Raw genomic sequence first — 14,564 nt, 5'->3', positions numbered from 1 at the left:
ATAAGTAACCAACCTCCACCCAATGCCTATAATCAAGACATGAACGAAAAGTATAAAAGATGTCGTGAAGCTTGGTTAATTCTCTGATAAGTCATGATGAACGCCATAAAAACAGTTAATCTTTGATAAGTTTAGGAAAAAGTTTCATGAGGAACCAAAGTAAAAGCAAACTCTCACATACAAGTTTTATTTTTTAATAAACCAATCCATCTTTTAATTTTTAAAACCTAAATACAAGTTAAATATCCATATTTATAATATGTAAAACATCTTAAACAATGCTAGAAAAATAATAAGAGAGTTCAAAATAAAATGGAAAAAAGAATTTTAAATCAATTAGGTAACTAATACAAATTTGGCATAGTGACTTATAGACCTTATCGCAAGGGCTTCTTGATTTCCAATTAATTTCAAATTTAACCCAATATAAAAAAAAATAACTTTAAATTTAACCCAATGGAAAATAATCCTTTCTAGATAGGAAGTTCACAAGTCAAAATGCAACAAATAACAAAATATACAATTTCTTAACAATATATCTGGAAACTCCTTGTAAAATTATATTCCGATCCAAGGGTTGGATTGAAAGTTATGGGAATGAGATGGTATTTGGTATTGTTTTGAGGGAAATAAACCTTAACAATTTTAATGACACTTAAAAGGTAGTGGTGGCTAGCTAACTGCATCCACAATAAGGTTAATGATTCTATTAGCATGGAATTATCAAGTTTGGGATAACCTTGACAATTAGAGCTTTTAATGAGCTCAAAAGAAAGTATAATCATGTTCCTAATGAAAACTAAGCAGCAAAGGAATAGGTGGATAATATAAGGAGGTGGTTGGGTTTTGATTATTTTATAGATTTTATAAACCTATATGGTTTGATGATTTGGTGGAATCAAAATGTAGAGATAAAAGTGTTGAGTAAATGTAATTTGTGTATGGATGTTAGATGTAGATAACTAGAATCTTTGGTGGAATGGCATCTCACTCTAGTGTATGCTGAGCCAAAGAAGAAAAATGGGCAAGCAGTATGGGAGGAAATAAAGAACTTGGATTTAGGGGGTGAGTCTTTTTAGTTATGTGTTGGGGATTTTAATGTTGATGCTGAATCAGTTGACAAACATAGAGGTAGATTAATGGATTCAGCTATTCAAAAGAAGAAAATTTTTACAAAGGTCAAATAGACAACGATTACGATAAGGTAGCTTTTACATTAAACTAATGCTCTTGTTATTCATAGACCTTTGGTGGTGTTTTTTTAATCATTGGTAGAGGATGAAAACAAGAATTTTTAGATTCCAATCTATATGGGTTGAGTTTCTAAAGTGTGCAGATATTATTCTAAAAGATTGAAGTGTACCACTAAATGTTAGGGTGTAATGTCAAGTAGTGAGGAAATTAAGAAGAACACTAACTACCTGGAATCACACTGACACGACCAAAAGATTGATGTCTTCTCCCAAGTGCAGGAGTGTCGAAGTAATAAATAACCGGCAAGACCGGGGTCGAACCACAGGGAGGTTAATTGTATAAATTATAGATAACAACAACAACAACAATATCAACAATAATAATAAGTTAAAGAGAGCTTTGAGATGTGATATTGATGTAAGGATTAAACAAGGATAAAACAATTGTCAAGGTTAGAGGATCCACTAATGGTATTTCAAACAAGTATAGTATAAACTCTTTTTATTACTCAACTGGAAACCACACACAAAGGAGGTTCCAATCGGATTATAAATTGTTAGCATGATTACATTAGTTATCTTATTCGAATAATGCTAATACTTGTAGATGTTGTCAGGTATTCATGATTATAACTTATGTTAACAACAAATCAAGTTCCTTTCATAGCACAAGTGTCGGTTATACCATACGGTTTGGGCTATAAAAGTGCCAAGTATTTGTTGTACCAAGTGTTATACAACATAAATCTAGATTAACCATTTAACAAGCAAAGTATTAAAAGTGAACAAGATAACATATATAAAGCATGTTAGTATCCAACATTAAGGTCCATGTTAAGTTTATATTATACTTATTCTTATACCATTAGTGTACCCTTTTCACCTTGACATAATTAACTTAGTTAAACATAATGAAAGAAAGAAACATAAATAAACAAGGAAAGGAAATGAAAAGCATAAGCAAGAAATTAATATAAGCAAAACTTAAGTATTATAAAATATAAAGAGAGAGCAAGAGCATGATCTTGATCTGCAAACCAAGATGCCTAAATACATGGCAAATGCCTCCTTTTATAGGCCAAAATTCGGAACTATTGATTTGTTGACTAATTGATGAGTGAGTGGCCACATCTTGACTTAGTGACAATTCTTATCTTCTTGTCTGCCAAAAACGTCATTGATAACGTCATAATTTGAACAGACTTCAATCATGAAAGTTCTAGGGAATTGTCTCATCTTTCCAGGGTAAACATTTGAGATCATTTGGACTTCTAGAACTCGAGATATGGGCTGAACACTGAACAGTGTCTGGGATGCAGGACAGATTCAGACTTCTTCATTGTTGCTACAATTTGGACTTGAAAAAGGCCTTGTTAAATCTTGGACTCCTCATGAAAGTTGTAGGCCTATGTCTTAGCTTTCCATCCATATAAGGCAGACCTAAATCCGAGATCTACAACTCCAGATATGACTCGATTACCGAATAGTGTTCTAGTTTGGACTGCACCAACATCTCTTTTCTAAGTTTGGCCATCTTTCTGTCCTTTCAATTTCAGTACTTCAACTCATCAATCAATTCTTTCATTTATGTGATAGACCTGCATTTAAGATGAACATTTACCATAAATTAAAGGTATCTTATATTATTAGATATGTTAGTATAAAACATGCTTTAGTTAAGGAGTTATTGATACTTCAAGTGCAAAATGATGATATAGAACCTTGATAAAAATGCACTTTTAAGTACTAATCACACCCCCCAACCAGCTTATTACTAGTCCCTAGTAATCAAAGCGTTAAAATAGAGAAACAATTTGCAAATTCCACAAAGCAAGGCATTCATCATTCAATTTTCATTAATCTATCCAGATAAACAAACTCTCATTAAATTTTATATATCTGCTCAATACCTCTTAAACAAAATATTATTAAACATTCCTTTTTATGTGCTCAATGTATAAAAACATAGATGATGGGGCTTTTATTGGAAGAAAACAATATTCTGTTCTAATGTTTAAGGTTAACTTCCTTGGGTTGGGATTATTATATTCTTTTTTTCTCTTTTTTTTTTCAATATATATATACATATACTTAAAACACAATGCATCTTTAACCCATGTAACGAGCTTTCGGCTAATGACTCCCAGACCAGTTGGTCTTAGGGCATTAGGTGTTGAGACACCCCTACGAACTTAGTAACTCGGGTTGCAGATACTGATACGTAGATAGTGTAATGTTTGATTCCCTTAAGCTTTTCTCCTTAACCCATGTAACAAGCTTTGGGCCAATAGCTCCCAAGTCAGTTGACTTTAGGGTATTAGGTGTTAAAACACCCCTTCGGGCTTAATTGCTTAGGTTAGGGAGGCTACGAAACCAAACTTATCTACGTTTTTATTATCATCAATATTATCGATTTTTTTTTTTGAAAATTATATACTATCCCTTTCCCTTAGTTGTTACCTTTAACAAAAGAACATAAATAATGTAATAATCCAATGTGCAACCCACAATCATATGTTAAAGTGTGTGTGTGAAAATGAAGGTTTAAGAATACTTGTTAAATGAGTATATGAGCAGAATCAAGTGATAATAATGCGAGAGTTTGTAAACCTGAATATTTCAAGAAGTATTCTAATAGGCCTTGTTATGAATATTGCAAATAACCATTAGAAAATGTTTACTAAGATGCGTCTCAAGAGTCAATAAAATTCCTCCTTACTCTGCCATCCTAGTAATAACAGTTTTGCCAAATGGTTTCTAAAAACAAAAACAGTTAGTTGGTTAGTTTTTTTTTTTTTTTTAAATACTACTACCCTCTCCCCCCAACCAAAACGAGACATTGTCCTCAATGTCCTAAGGTAGAAAGATAGAGTATAGAAGACATCACCTGAAACAACGAACACTGACAAACCTGAAACACACAAATATAAGAAATAACAACACAAAATAATATGCTATTAAAAAACCAAAAGACACAAGGATTCACAAACGAAGGCTCAAATCCAATCTAAGCTTTTTACGGCTTTCCTTAGTTGACCAATTTATGCGACTCATGGAAGGATCAATTACAGGGGTGAAAGATTGTAGTTGGTCGATCAATTGTTCAGCAGTAGTAGCAGAGATTATGATTTGTCGTGCCGAAGATGTTAGAAATTCCTGTTCCACAGCTTGATCAAGAAAAGACAACAAATTATCATAAAAACCATTAATATTGAGCAAACCTATAGGTTTATGGTGAATGTGTAGTTGGGCCCAAGAGGAAATATGAAAGATCTCTTCCAATGTGCCCAGACCACCTGGTAAGGCAATGAAGGCATCAGCATGGTTAAACATTGTATTCATTCGATCAAACATTGTGGAGACCTGTAATTCCTCTCCAATTGTTTTCCCAATGAAGTTCCCTTTTGCTAAAGCTTTGGGGACGACCCTCAAAACTTGACTACCTCCTAAAAATGCAGCTATTGACACACCCCCCATTAACCCAAGGCTGCCTCCCCCATACACTAAATGAATCTTTCTCTCAGCTAGGACCTGACCAAGATGATTTGCTACTTCTAAAAATGCTCTTTCCTTCCCAGGGCTGGATCCACCGAAAACACAAATATTTTTTAAGTGATAACTTGAGGGACCTGCCATTTCTACACACTTCTATATCTGTCTAATGTAAGGGTTGAGTAGAAATGATGGGAAGGAAGAGAAGATTTTATAGATGAGGATTTGAAAATGCAATCATATCACCTAGATGTAGGCCAGCTGGAGTCTCACTCTCTCTCTCTCTCTCTCTCTCTCTCTCTCTCTTTATTTATTTATTTATTTTGAAAAAGCATGTGTATGTACAGGTAGTTGTGATTGTGGCTCACATCTTCCCTTGGTTTTACGTCCAAGAACGGCTTAAACGCCCTCTATGGGTCGGGGATAGGCTTCCCATCCAGTTTTCTTAAAAACTGGCAAACAGGGTCTTTTTTAGTCAGATTCCCAAGACTAAGTCGATCATGTTCTTTATGAAAATGGGGCCATAAATCATGAATTGCACGATGCACATCTCCACTAGGATGCGTCTCAAGGGTCAATAGAAGATTATCTAAAGACCCCTTACTCAGGCCATCCTTAATGAATTGTATTTTATCTTCACGGTTTATAGATACCATTCCTAAAGAACGACATGTTGCATTACAAGTCCATCTGGCACATCTGTGACAGACTTTCAGTCGTTTTGCACGACGTTTCTTTGCAAAAGTGCTTTTACTTGTTCCAGGCATGTGTGAGATGAAAGAATTGGAGGACTCACCTGATAATCGGACCTTTGCTTCAATCAACCAACGGATATCTTCAGGAATTCCATGATTCATTAACAACCTCAATCTTACACACCTAGCACGGTAAATTTTTGTAATCGCATTCTGAGGCAGAGCGGGAAAGTACTTTTTCAATTTTTCAAGAGTGGTGTCCATTTTCAAATGAGAATTGGAGAAGAGATTCAAAGAAGGGAGAAAAAGCAAAGTATTGCACAAATATATACAAATATCAGTTATTATGGGAAACTGAAAGAACCGACTGAAGTCACGGAGTACCGTTATCCGCCATTTGACCGGGGTAAAGAGACTAGCAAAACAAAACACAAAACAATGTGAGAAAATGAATCAATCTTTATATACAGGATCACTCAAATCAATAGAGTCATTTTCAACTGAAAAATTATCAAAGTAAACTTTCAAACGATGTCCATTTACCTTGAAAACATTGCCATTCTTTGGATTCTCGATATCACAGGCCCCATATGGATACACATGTTTCACAATAAAAGGACCGCTCCATCTTGATCTTAGCTTTCCAGGAAATAAATGGAGTCAAGAATTATAAAGCAAAACTTTTTGACCAACATCAAATGTTTTTCTCAAGATTCTCCTGTCATGAAATTCTTTGATTCTTGCTTTATGAATTTTTGAATTCTCATAAGCATCATTTCTTATTTCCTCAAGCTCATTTATTTGTAACTTACGCAGCTGACTAGCATCATCAAGGTTTGAATTGAAAGCATTGATAGCCCAATAAGCTTTATGTTCCAGTTCCACAGGCAAGTGACAAGGTTTTCCATAGACCAGTCTATAAGGTGACATACCTAATGATGTTTTATAAGCAGTTCGATAAGCCCAAAGTGCATCATTAAGTCTTAAAGACCAGTCTTTCCTATTAGGGTTCACTGTTTTCTCTAAGATCTGTTTGATCTCCCTATTAGCAAGCTCTACTTATCCACTTGTCTGAGGATGATAAGGGGTGGCAACTTTGTGTGTGATTCCATATTTCTTCATTAAAGACTCAAATGGCTTGTTGCAGAAATGTGTTCCACCATCACTTATCATGGCTCGAGGGATTCCAAATCGACTCAAAATATTTTCTTTCAAGAACTTTATCACTGTTTTATGGTCATTGTTTCGACTTGGAATTGCCTCTATCCATTTTGAAACATAATCTACTGCGACTAATATGTACAATAAACCAAATGATGGAGGAAATGGACCCATGAAATCTATACCCCAACAATCAAAGATCTCAATGACAAGAATAGGATTTAAAGGCATCATGTGACGTTTTGAAATAGATCCCAACTTTTGACAGTTTTCACAAGTCTTGCAGAATGCATGTGAATCCTTGAACATGGTGGGCCAGTAAAATCCACTTTGTAAGATTTTTGCAGTGGTCTTTCTTGATGAGAAATGACCCCCACATGCTTCAGAATGACAAAATTTAATGACACTACTTACCTCATTGTCAGGAATGCATCTTCGAAATATTTGATCAGGACAATATTTGAATAAATAAGGGTCATCCCAATAAAAATTCTTTACTTCGTTCAAGAACTTTCTTTTGTCTTGGGTACTCCAATGAGCCGGCAATTGTCCTGAAACAAGAAAATTAACAATATTAGCATACCAAGGCATTGTAGAGACAGAAAATAAAGATTCGTCAGGAAAGTAGTCATCGATTGGTGTGATGTCAGATCTCGATTCTGTTGTCAATCTTGACAAGTGATCTGCAACAACATTTTCGGTGCCTTTCTTGTCTTTGATTGTGATATCAAATTCTTGAAGTAACAAAATCCACCGAACCAATCTAGCCTTAGAATCTTTCTTAGAAAGAAGATATTTCAATGCTGCATGATCACTAAAAACAACAACAGGTGAGCCAATAAGATAAGACCTGAATTTTTCACAAGCAAATACTACTGCAAGTAATTCTTTTTCAGTGGTGGTGTAATTCATTTGAGCACTATTCAAAGTTTTACTTGCATAGTAAATCACATAGGGTTTCTTATCTTTTCTTTATCCCAAGACAGCACCCACGGCATAATCACTAGCATCACACATTATTTCAAAAGGTAATGACCAATCAGGAGGTTGAATGACAGGAGCAGAAGTAAGGAGGTTTTTAAGTTTAACAAAGGCTTCTTCACAATGTTCAGTCCATTCAAAAATATTATCCTTTGTTAGAAGGTTACTCAAGGGCTTAGATATGACACTAAAATCTTTGATGAACCTTCTATAAAAACCAGCATGTCCTAAGAATGATCTAACATCTTTAATAGATTTTGGTGTTGGCAAGTTAGCAATTAACTCGATTTTAGATTTGTCAACCTCAATTCCTTTTGATGAAACAATGTGACCAAGTACAATGCCGTTTGTTACCATAAAGTGACATTTTTCCCAATTCAGTACAAGATTCTTCTCTTCACACCTGCTCAAAACCTTTTCTAAGTTAGTCAAACAATCATCAAATGAATCGCCAAAAACAGAAAAATCATCCATAAAAATTTCAAGAAAACGTTCAACCATATCACTAAATATACTGAGCATGCATCTTTGAAACGTGGCTGGTGCATTACATAATCCAAAAGGCATCCTTCGATATGCAAAAGTACCAAATGGACATGTGAAAGTAGTCTTCTCTTGATCTTCCAATGCAATTTCAATTTGGTTATAACCTGAATAGCCATCTAGGAAACAATAAAATTCATGATCTGCTACTCTTTGTAGGATTTGATCCATGAAAGGTAAAGGAAAATGATCTTTTCTAGTCATTGAATTAAGTTTCCTATAGTCAATGCACATGCGCCAACCAGTAATAGTCCTAGTTGGAATTAACTCATTTTTCTCATTTGTTATCACAGTGACTCCAGACTTCTTGGGTACAACTTTGGTAGGACTTACCCATTTGCTATCAGAAATAGGATAAATGATTCCATTATCTAGAAGCTTAATGACTTCATTTTTCACTACTTCTTTCATATTAGGATTAAGCCTTCGTTGCATTTCTCTAGAGGGTTTAGCATTTTCCTCCAAATAGATCCTGTGTGTGCAAATCAAAGGACTAATTCCTTTTATGTCAGCTATGGTCCATCCTAATGCATTTTTGTGTATTTTCAGAGTTTGTAATAACTTACCTTCTTGATATGCATTAAGTTTGGAAGAGATTATTACCGGAAAAGTTTCATTTTCTCCCAAAAACGAGTATTTGAGATTGAATGGTAACGGCTTCAAATCCGGTTTTGGTGGTTGAACACTTGAAGGTATGGATTCAATTGATCGTGGTGGCAATTCCTCAATTTTCGGTCTCCAACTATTTGCCTTTGATTCTTCCTGAAAATAAACCATTTGCAAATCATCAGATTCATCAATCTCAATTTCACTAGAAGTGGTTTGAAATTGATCATGAACTAATTTTTCAGTAAAGTCCACTTCCTGTAAATCATTATCATCTCCAGGTTGTTTGCAAATGTTGAAAATATTCATCTCCAATGTCATGTTTCCAAAAGATAGCTTCATCAGTCCATTCCTACAATTAATCAATGCATTAGAAGTTGCAAGAAACGGACGTCCTAAAATAACAGGAAATGAATTACATGCTTCAACAGGTTGTGTGTCCAAGACAATAAAATCCAAAGGATAAATGAACTTATCGACTTGTACTAACACATCTTCAACTATTCCTCTAGGCACTTTCACAGATCTATCGGCAAGTAAAAGAGTTACAGAAGTTGGTTTTAACTCACCTAGATTGAGACTTTGAAAAACTGAATATGGAAGTAAATTCACACTAGCTCCAAGATCAAGTAAAGCTCTTTCAATTTTATGTTTTCCAATAAAGCATGAAATTGTAGGACAACCAGGGTCTTTATATTTCAAGCATTATTGTTTTGAAGAATAGCACTTACTTGTTCGGCTAAAAAGGCTTTCTTTTTCACATTCAATTTTCTTTTCACAGTGCACAGATCTTTCAAAAATTTAGCATAAGAAGGAACATGTTTAATAGCATCCAACAAAGGTATATTGATCCTTACCTGTTTGAAAGTTTCAAAGATTTCAGAGTTGTGATTAACTTTCCTTTGTTTGGTCATGGCATGAGGAAATGGAAGTGCTGGCGGAGAATCAGTCTTTTCTTTGCAATGATCAGATTCAACCCCTTCCTTACCGTCAGAGATTGACTCATCATCATTCTCACAAGGTTCAAGAATGGGTTTTTCGATAACCTTACCACTGCGAAGAGTGATGACTGATTTTACGTGATCCATGTGTTGGCTTCCCGAACTACTTGCATTCGCATTGTATTGCCCCTTGGGATTTTGTTGTGGTTGAGATGGAAACTTACCTTTCTCTTGGAAACTGAGAGCAGATGTCAATTTTGCAAGAGTATCTTTAAAATCTGTCATGCTTTGAGCAAGTTGAGTGTTGATTGTCTCCTGCTTTTCCATGAATGCATGCAATGTTTCCTCAAGATTTCTTCTAGGAGGTGGAGCATAAGGAGGTGCATATCCATGAGAATTTTGGAAATTATGGTGTGCTTGAAACGGTGGCTGTGAAGTTTGTGCATTATTGTTATCACTCTTCCAATTGAAATTTGGGTGATTTCTCCAACCAGGGTTGTATGTTTGCGAATATGGGTTATGGTTGGGCCTTTGGAAACTGTTTAATGCATGGGCTTGTTCATGGAGACATTCTTTAAAAGAGGGCAAAGTTGGACAGTCATTGGTTGAATGTTCATTGGTTTCACAGATTTGACACACAATGTCTTGAACAGATTTTAGTTGACCACTCTTTTTTAATTCTAGTGCCTCAACTTTTCTAGCTAAAGATGCAAACTTGGCTTGGAGGTCATGATCTTCCCTAAGGTTGTACATACCTCCACTAGATGTATGAGGTTGAGTTTTACTTGGTGCCTCATAAGTTCCTGTAATGTCCCAATTTTGCGCATTTTCAGCTAGCAAGTCTAGGTATTCCATTGCTTCATTAGGGTCTTTATCTTCAAAAGTTCCATTGCACATCAATTCAACCATTTGCCTATTTCTAGGAGTTAACCCTTCATAAAAATGTGAAACTAATCTCCATGTTTCAAAACCATGATGGGGGCAAGTATTAAGCAAGTCTCGATACCTATCCCAACATTGATAAAATGTTTCTCCTGGTTTTTGAGAGAAAGTAATGATTTGTCTTTTGAAAGAGTTCGTTCTGTGAGATGGAAAAAACTTCTTTAAAAATTGTTGTTGCATATCATCCCAAGCACGAATGGATCCTGGTCTCAAATTTTGTAGCCATGTTTTAGCTTTATCTTTTAGTGAAAAAGGAAAAAGCTTTAACCTAATGGTGTTCATGCTACAATTTGAGTCATTATAGGTGTTACAGACCTCCTCAAATTCCCTTAAATGCAAGTATGGATTTTCTAAATCTAAGCCATGAAAAGATGGTAAAAGTTGAATAATGCCTGGCTTAAAATTAAAATGAGATGCATCAGGTGGAAAAACTATGCATGAGGGTGCACTTGTTCTTGTGGGATTCATGTGGTCTCTAAGTGTTCTAACCCGAATATTCTCATTATTCTCATTATGAAGTGATTGGTTATCTTCTTCGGCCATATTTTCTGAAAATGATGAGGATACCCTACAAAGTCTACCACTTAATGTACGTGACCAAACTCTCATGCACGTGTAAAAAGAGAATAAAAAGAAGAAGAAAACAAAACAAAACAAAAAAAATAAACAAAGTTAGATACAAGAAAAGTGAAAAGAGAGAATAAAATAAATACTATAATTTGTACAAGAATTTACCTCCCCGGCAACGGCGCCAAAAACTTGACACGACCAAAAGATTGATGTCTTCTCCCAAGTGCAGGAGTGTCGAAGTAATAAATAACCCGGCAAGACCGGGGTCGAACCACAGGGAGGTTAATTGTATAAATTATAGATAACAACAACAACAACAATATCAACAATAATAATAAGTTAAAGAGAGCTTTGAGATGTGATATTGATGTAAGGATTAAACAAGGATAAAACAATTGTCAAGGTTAGAGGATCCACTAATGGTATTTCAAACAAGTATAGTACAAACTCTTTTTATTACTCAACTGGAAACCACACACAAAGGAGGTCCCAATCGGATTACAAATTGTTAACATGATTACATTAGTTATCTTATTCGAATAATGCTAATACTTGTAAATGTTGTCAGGCATTCATGATTATAACTTATGTTAACAACAAATCAAGTTCCTTTCATAGCTCAGGCGTCGGTTATACCATACAGTATGGGCTATGAAAGTGCCAAGTATTTGTTGTACCAAGTGTTATACAACATAAATCTAGATTAACCATTTAACAAGCAAAGTATTAAAAGTGAACAAGATAACAAATATAAAGCATGTTAGTATCCAACATTAAGGTCCATGTTAAGTTTATATTATACTTATTCTTATACCATTAGTGTACCCTTTTCACCTTGACATAATTAACTTAGTTAAACATAATGAAAGAAAGAAACATAAATAAACAAGGAAAGGAAATGAAAAGCATAAGCAAGAAATTAATATAAGCAAAACTTAAGTATTACAAAATATAAAGAGAGAGCAAGAGCATGATCTTGATCTGCAAACCAAGATGCCTAAATACATGGCAAATGCCTCCTTTTATAGGCCAAAATTCGGAACTATTGATTTGTTGACTAATTGATAAGTGAGTGGCCACATCTTGACTTGGTGACAATTCTTATCTTCTTGTCTGCCAAAAACGTCATTGATAACATCATAATTTGAACAGACTTCAATCATGAAAGGTCTAGGGAATTGTCTCATCTTTCCAGGTTAAACATTTGAGATCATTTGGACTTCTAGAACTCGAGATATGGGCTGAACACTGAACAGTGTCTGGGATGCAGGACAGATTCAGACTTCTTCATTGTTGCTACAATTTGGACTTGAAAAAGGCCTTGTTAAATCTTGGACTCCTCGTGAAAGTTGTAGGCCTATGTCTTAGCTTTCCATCCATATAAGGCAGACCTAAATCCGAGATCTACAACTCCAGATATGACCCGATTACCGAATAGTGTTCTAGTTTGGACTGCACCAACATCTCTTTTCTAAGTTTGGCCATCTTTCTGTCCTTTCAATTTCAGTACTTCAACTCATCAATCAATTCTTTCATTTATGTGATAGGCCTGCATTTAAGATTAACATTTACCATAAATTAAAGGTATCTTATATTATTAGATATGTTAGTATAAAACATGCTTTAGTTAAGGAGTTATTGATACTTCAAGTGCAAAATGATGACATAGAACCTTGATAAAAATGCACTTTTAAGTACTAATCACACACTCCTTTTGAAAATTTATGAAATAAAATAGAGGGTCCATGAGATAACTAGAGGAGGTTCATGTTAGGGAACAAAGCTTGGAGGAGAGTTTTTGGAACTAAAAGTCAAGGGTTAAAGTGTTAAATTTTAGGGATAAATGTTGCGATGTCGAGATCACACAAATTAATTACTCTTACTTAAACAAATAAGATAGTATAGAGCTTGCAAAGGGTTGATCCCACGAGAAAGATCTAGTTCAGGTCTTTATACTAATCTTCATGCAAAGGGTTATCTAAAATATGCTATGGTAAACAAAATAAAGTAATCAAACTAAATTAAATAAACTAAAAGCTATTAGAAGAAAAACTTTGGTCTCAAGTAAATGTCCACCTACGGAAATCAAAACTGATCATTGAAATGATATATCACTTTATATTTTGAATATCTATCTTTCCTTAACATTAATCAGTTAACCAATTCGCAATGTAACTAACCCTAACCATCAAACAACTACAGTGTCCGCACTAGTAATTTATTTCTTTGGTAGCCTTAAGAACTAGATAGGATGATAAATCTAAACAACATAACTGTCTGCAGTCTGCAGTCTGTGTTTGATACTTTGGTTTTCATAGCAAACTTAGCAATAGATTGGTTAGAATAATAACTTAGAGTCTAGTGTAACAATCAAATTAAACAATAATAGAAAATAAACATAGAAAAACATTCATACTCATCATATAAACTGAAAAGAAAAGATAAATAGATCTCATAGTTTTTGAAATTCGAAGGTTTCTATATCCTTTCAACTACGAAAAATAACTTAGTCTTGCATGTTTATTAAAAAACTAAGAAAGACAAAATACGAAAACATAATTTCAGGTATAAGAGAAAAAGAGTGAGAGTTTCTTTCTTCTTTTTTTGGCTGCCTCTCTTTTTCTTTCTCTCTTTCATTTTATTTGATAGGAAACCCTAATCCCCACATCTCTCTTTCTTTTTGTATCCTTGAAAATAATAATAGTCTTTTCCAAAATAGATAATCTATATTTAAATAGTACAATAACTATTTTTCTAAAAATAAATAGTCTTGTATAAAATCTTCAAGCTTTGAAATTGCCCAAATAAAGACCTTTTCCATACAAAGAAATAATTGCCATGTCGGTTTGAATGCTTGGGAAGTAAGTTGGACTTGTTTTTTCACAAAACCTATATGCTGGCAAAATTTATGAGTTGTCTTAGAAAACTCATATCTCTCTCATATGAATTTTGGTAGGTTGATAGGTCTTTGAGTCAGGAATCCAACAAAATTGAGTTTGCATCAAATGAACTTATCTAACTAAAGATATTCAAGTTAGAATGGACAAAGGTTAAAATTGGCAGAATACAAAACTTATCTTTGAATGCTGTGATTTCCATGTTTTTTCTTTATTTTTTATTTTTCTTGCCATATATGTATAGAAAGTTATGGATGTTAGTTTTCTAATTCCACTATAATCATTTCATTAACTCAAGTTTTGCATAAAACATCGATCAAAGGTCAAATCTATCAATATATGACACGGGTTGTAATATGGTTTGAATTTTATTTCCAATTTATTTATTTTATAATCTTATATCCAAAAGTGCCTTCAAAACATAAAATAAAGATTATCAAGTCATTTTATATATAAAATATGAGCAAAATACTATGTAAATATGGATAAAATTATCGAATAATACAGTTGCATAACCCATGAATCCTCAACATCGATTTCATG

Source organism: Populus trichocarpa, chromosome 2 (assembly GCF_000002775.5).
Source record: "Populus trichocarpa isolate Nisqually-1 chromosome 2, P.trichocarpa_v4.1, whole genome shotgun sequence".
NCBI lineage: Eukaryota > Viridiplantae > Streptophyta > Magnoliopsida > Malpighiales > Salicaceae > Populus > Populus trichocarpa.
Note: the sequence above shows the minus strand (reverse complement) of the source record.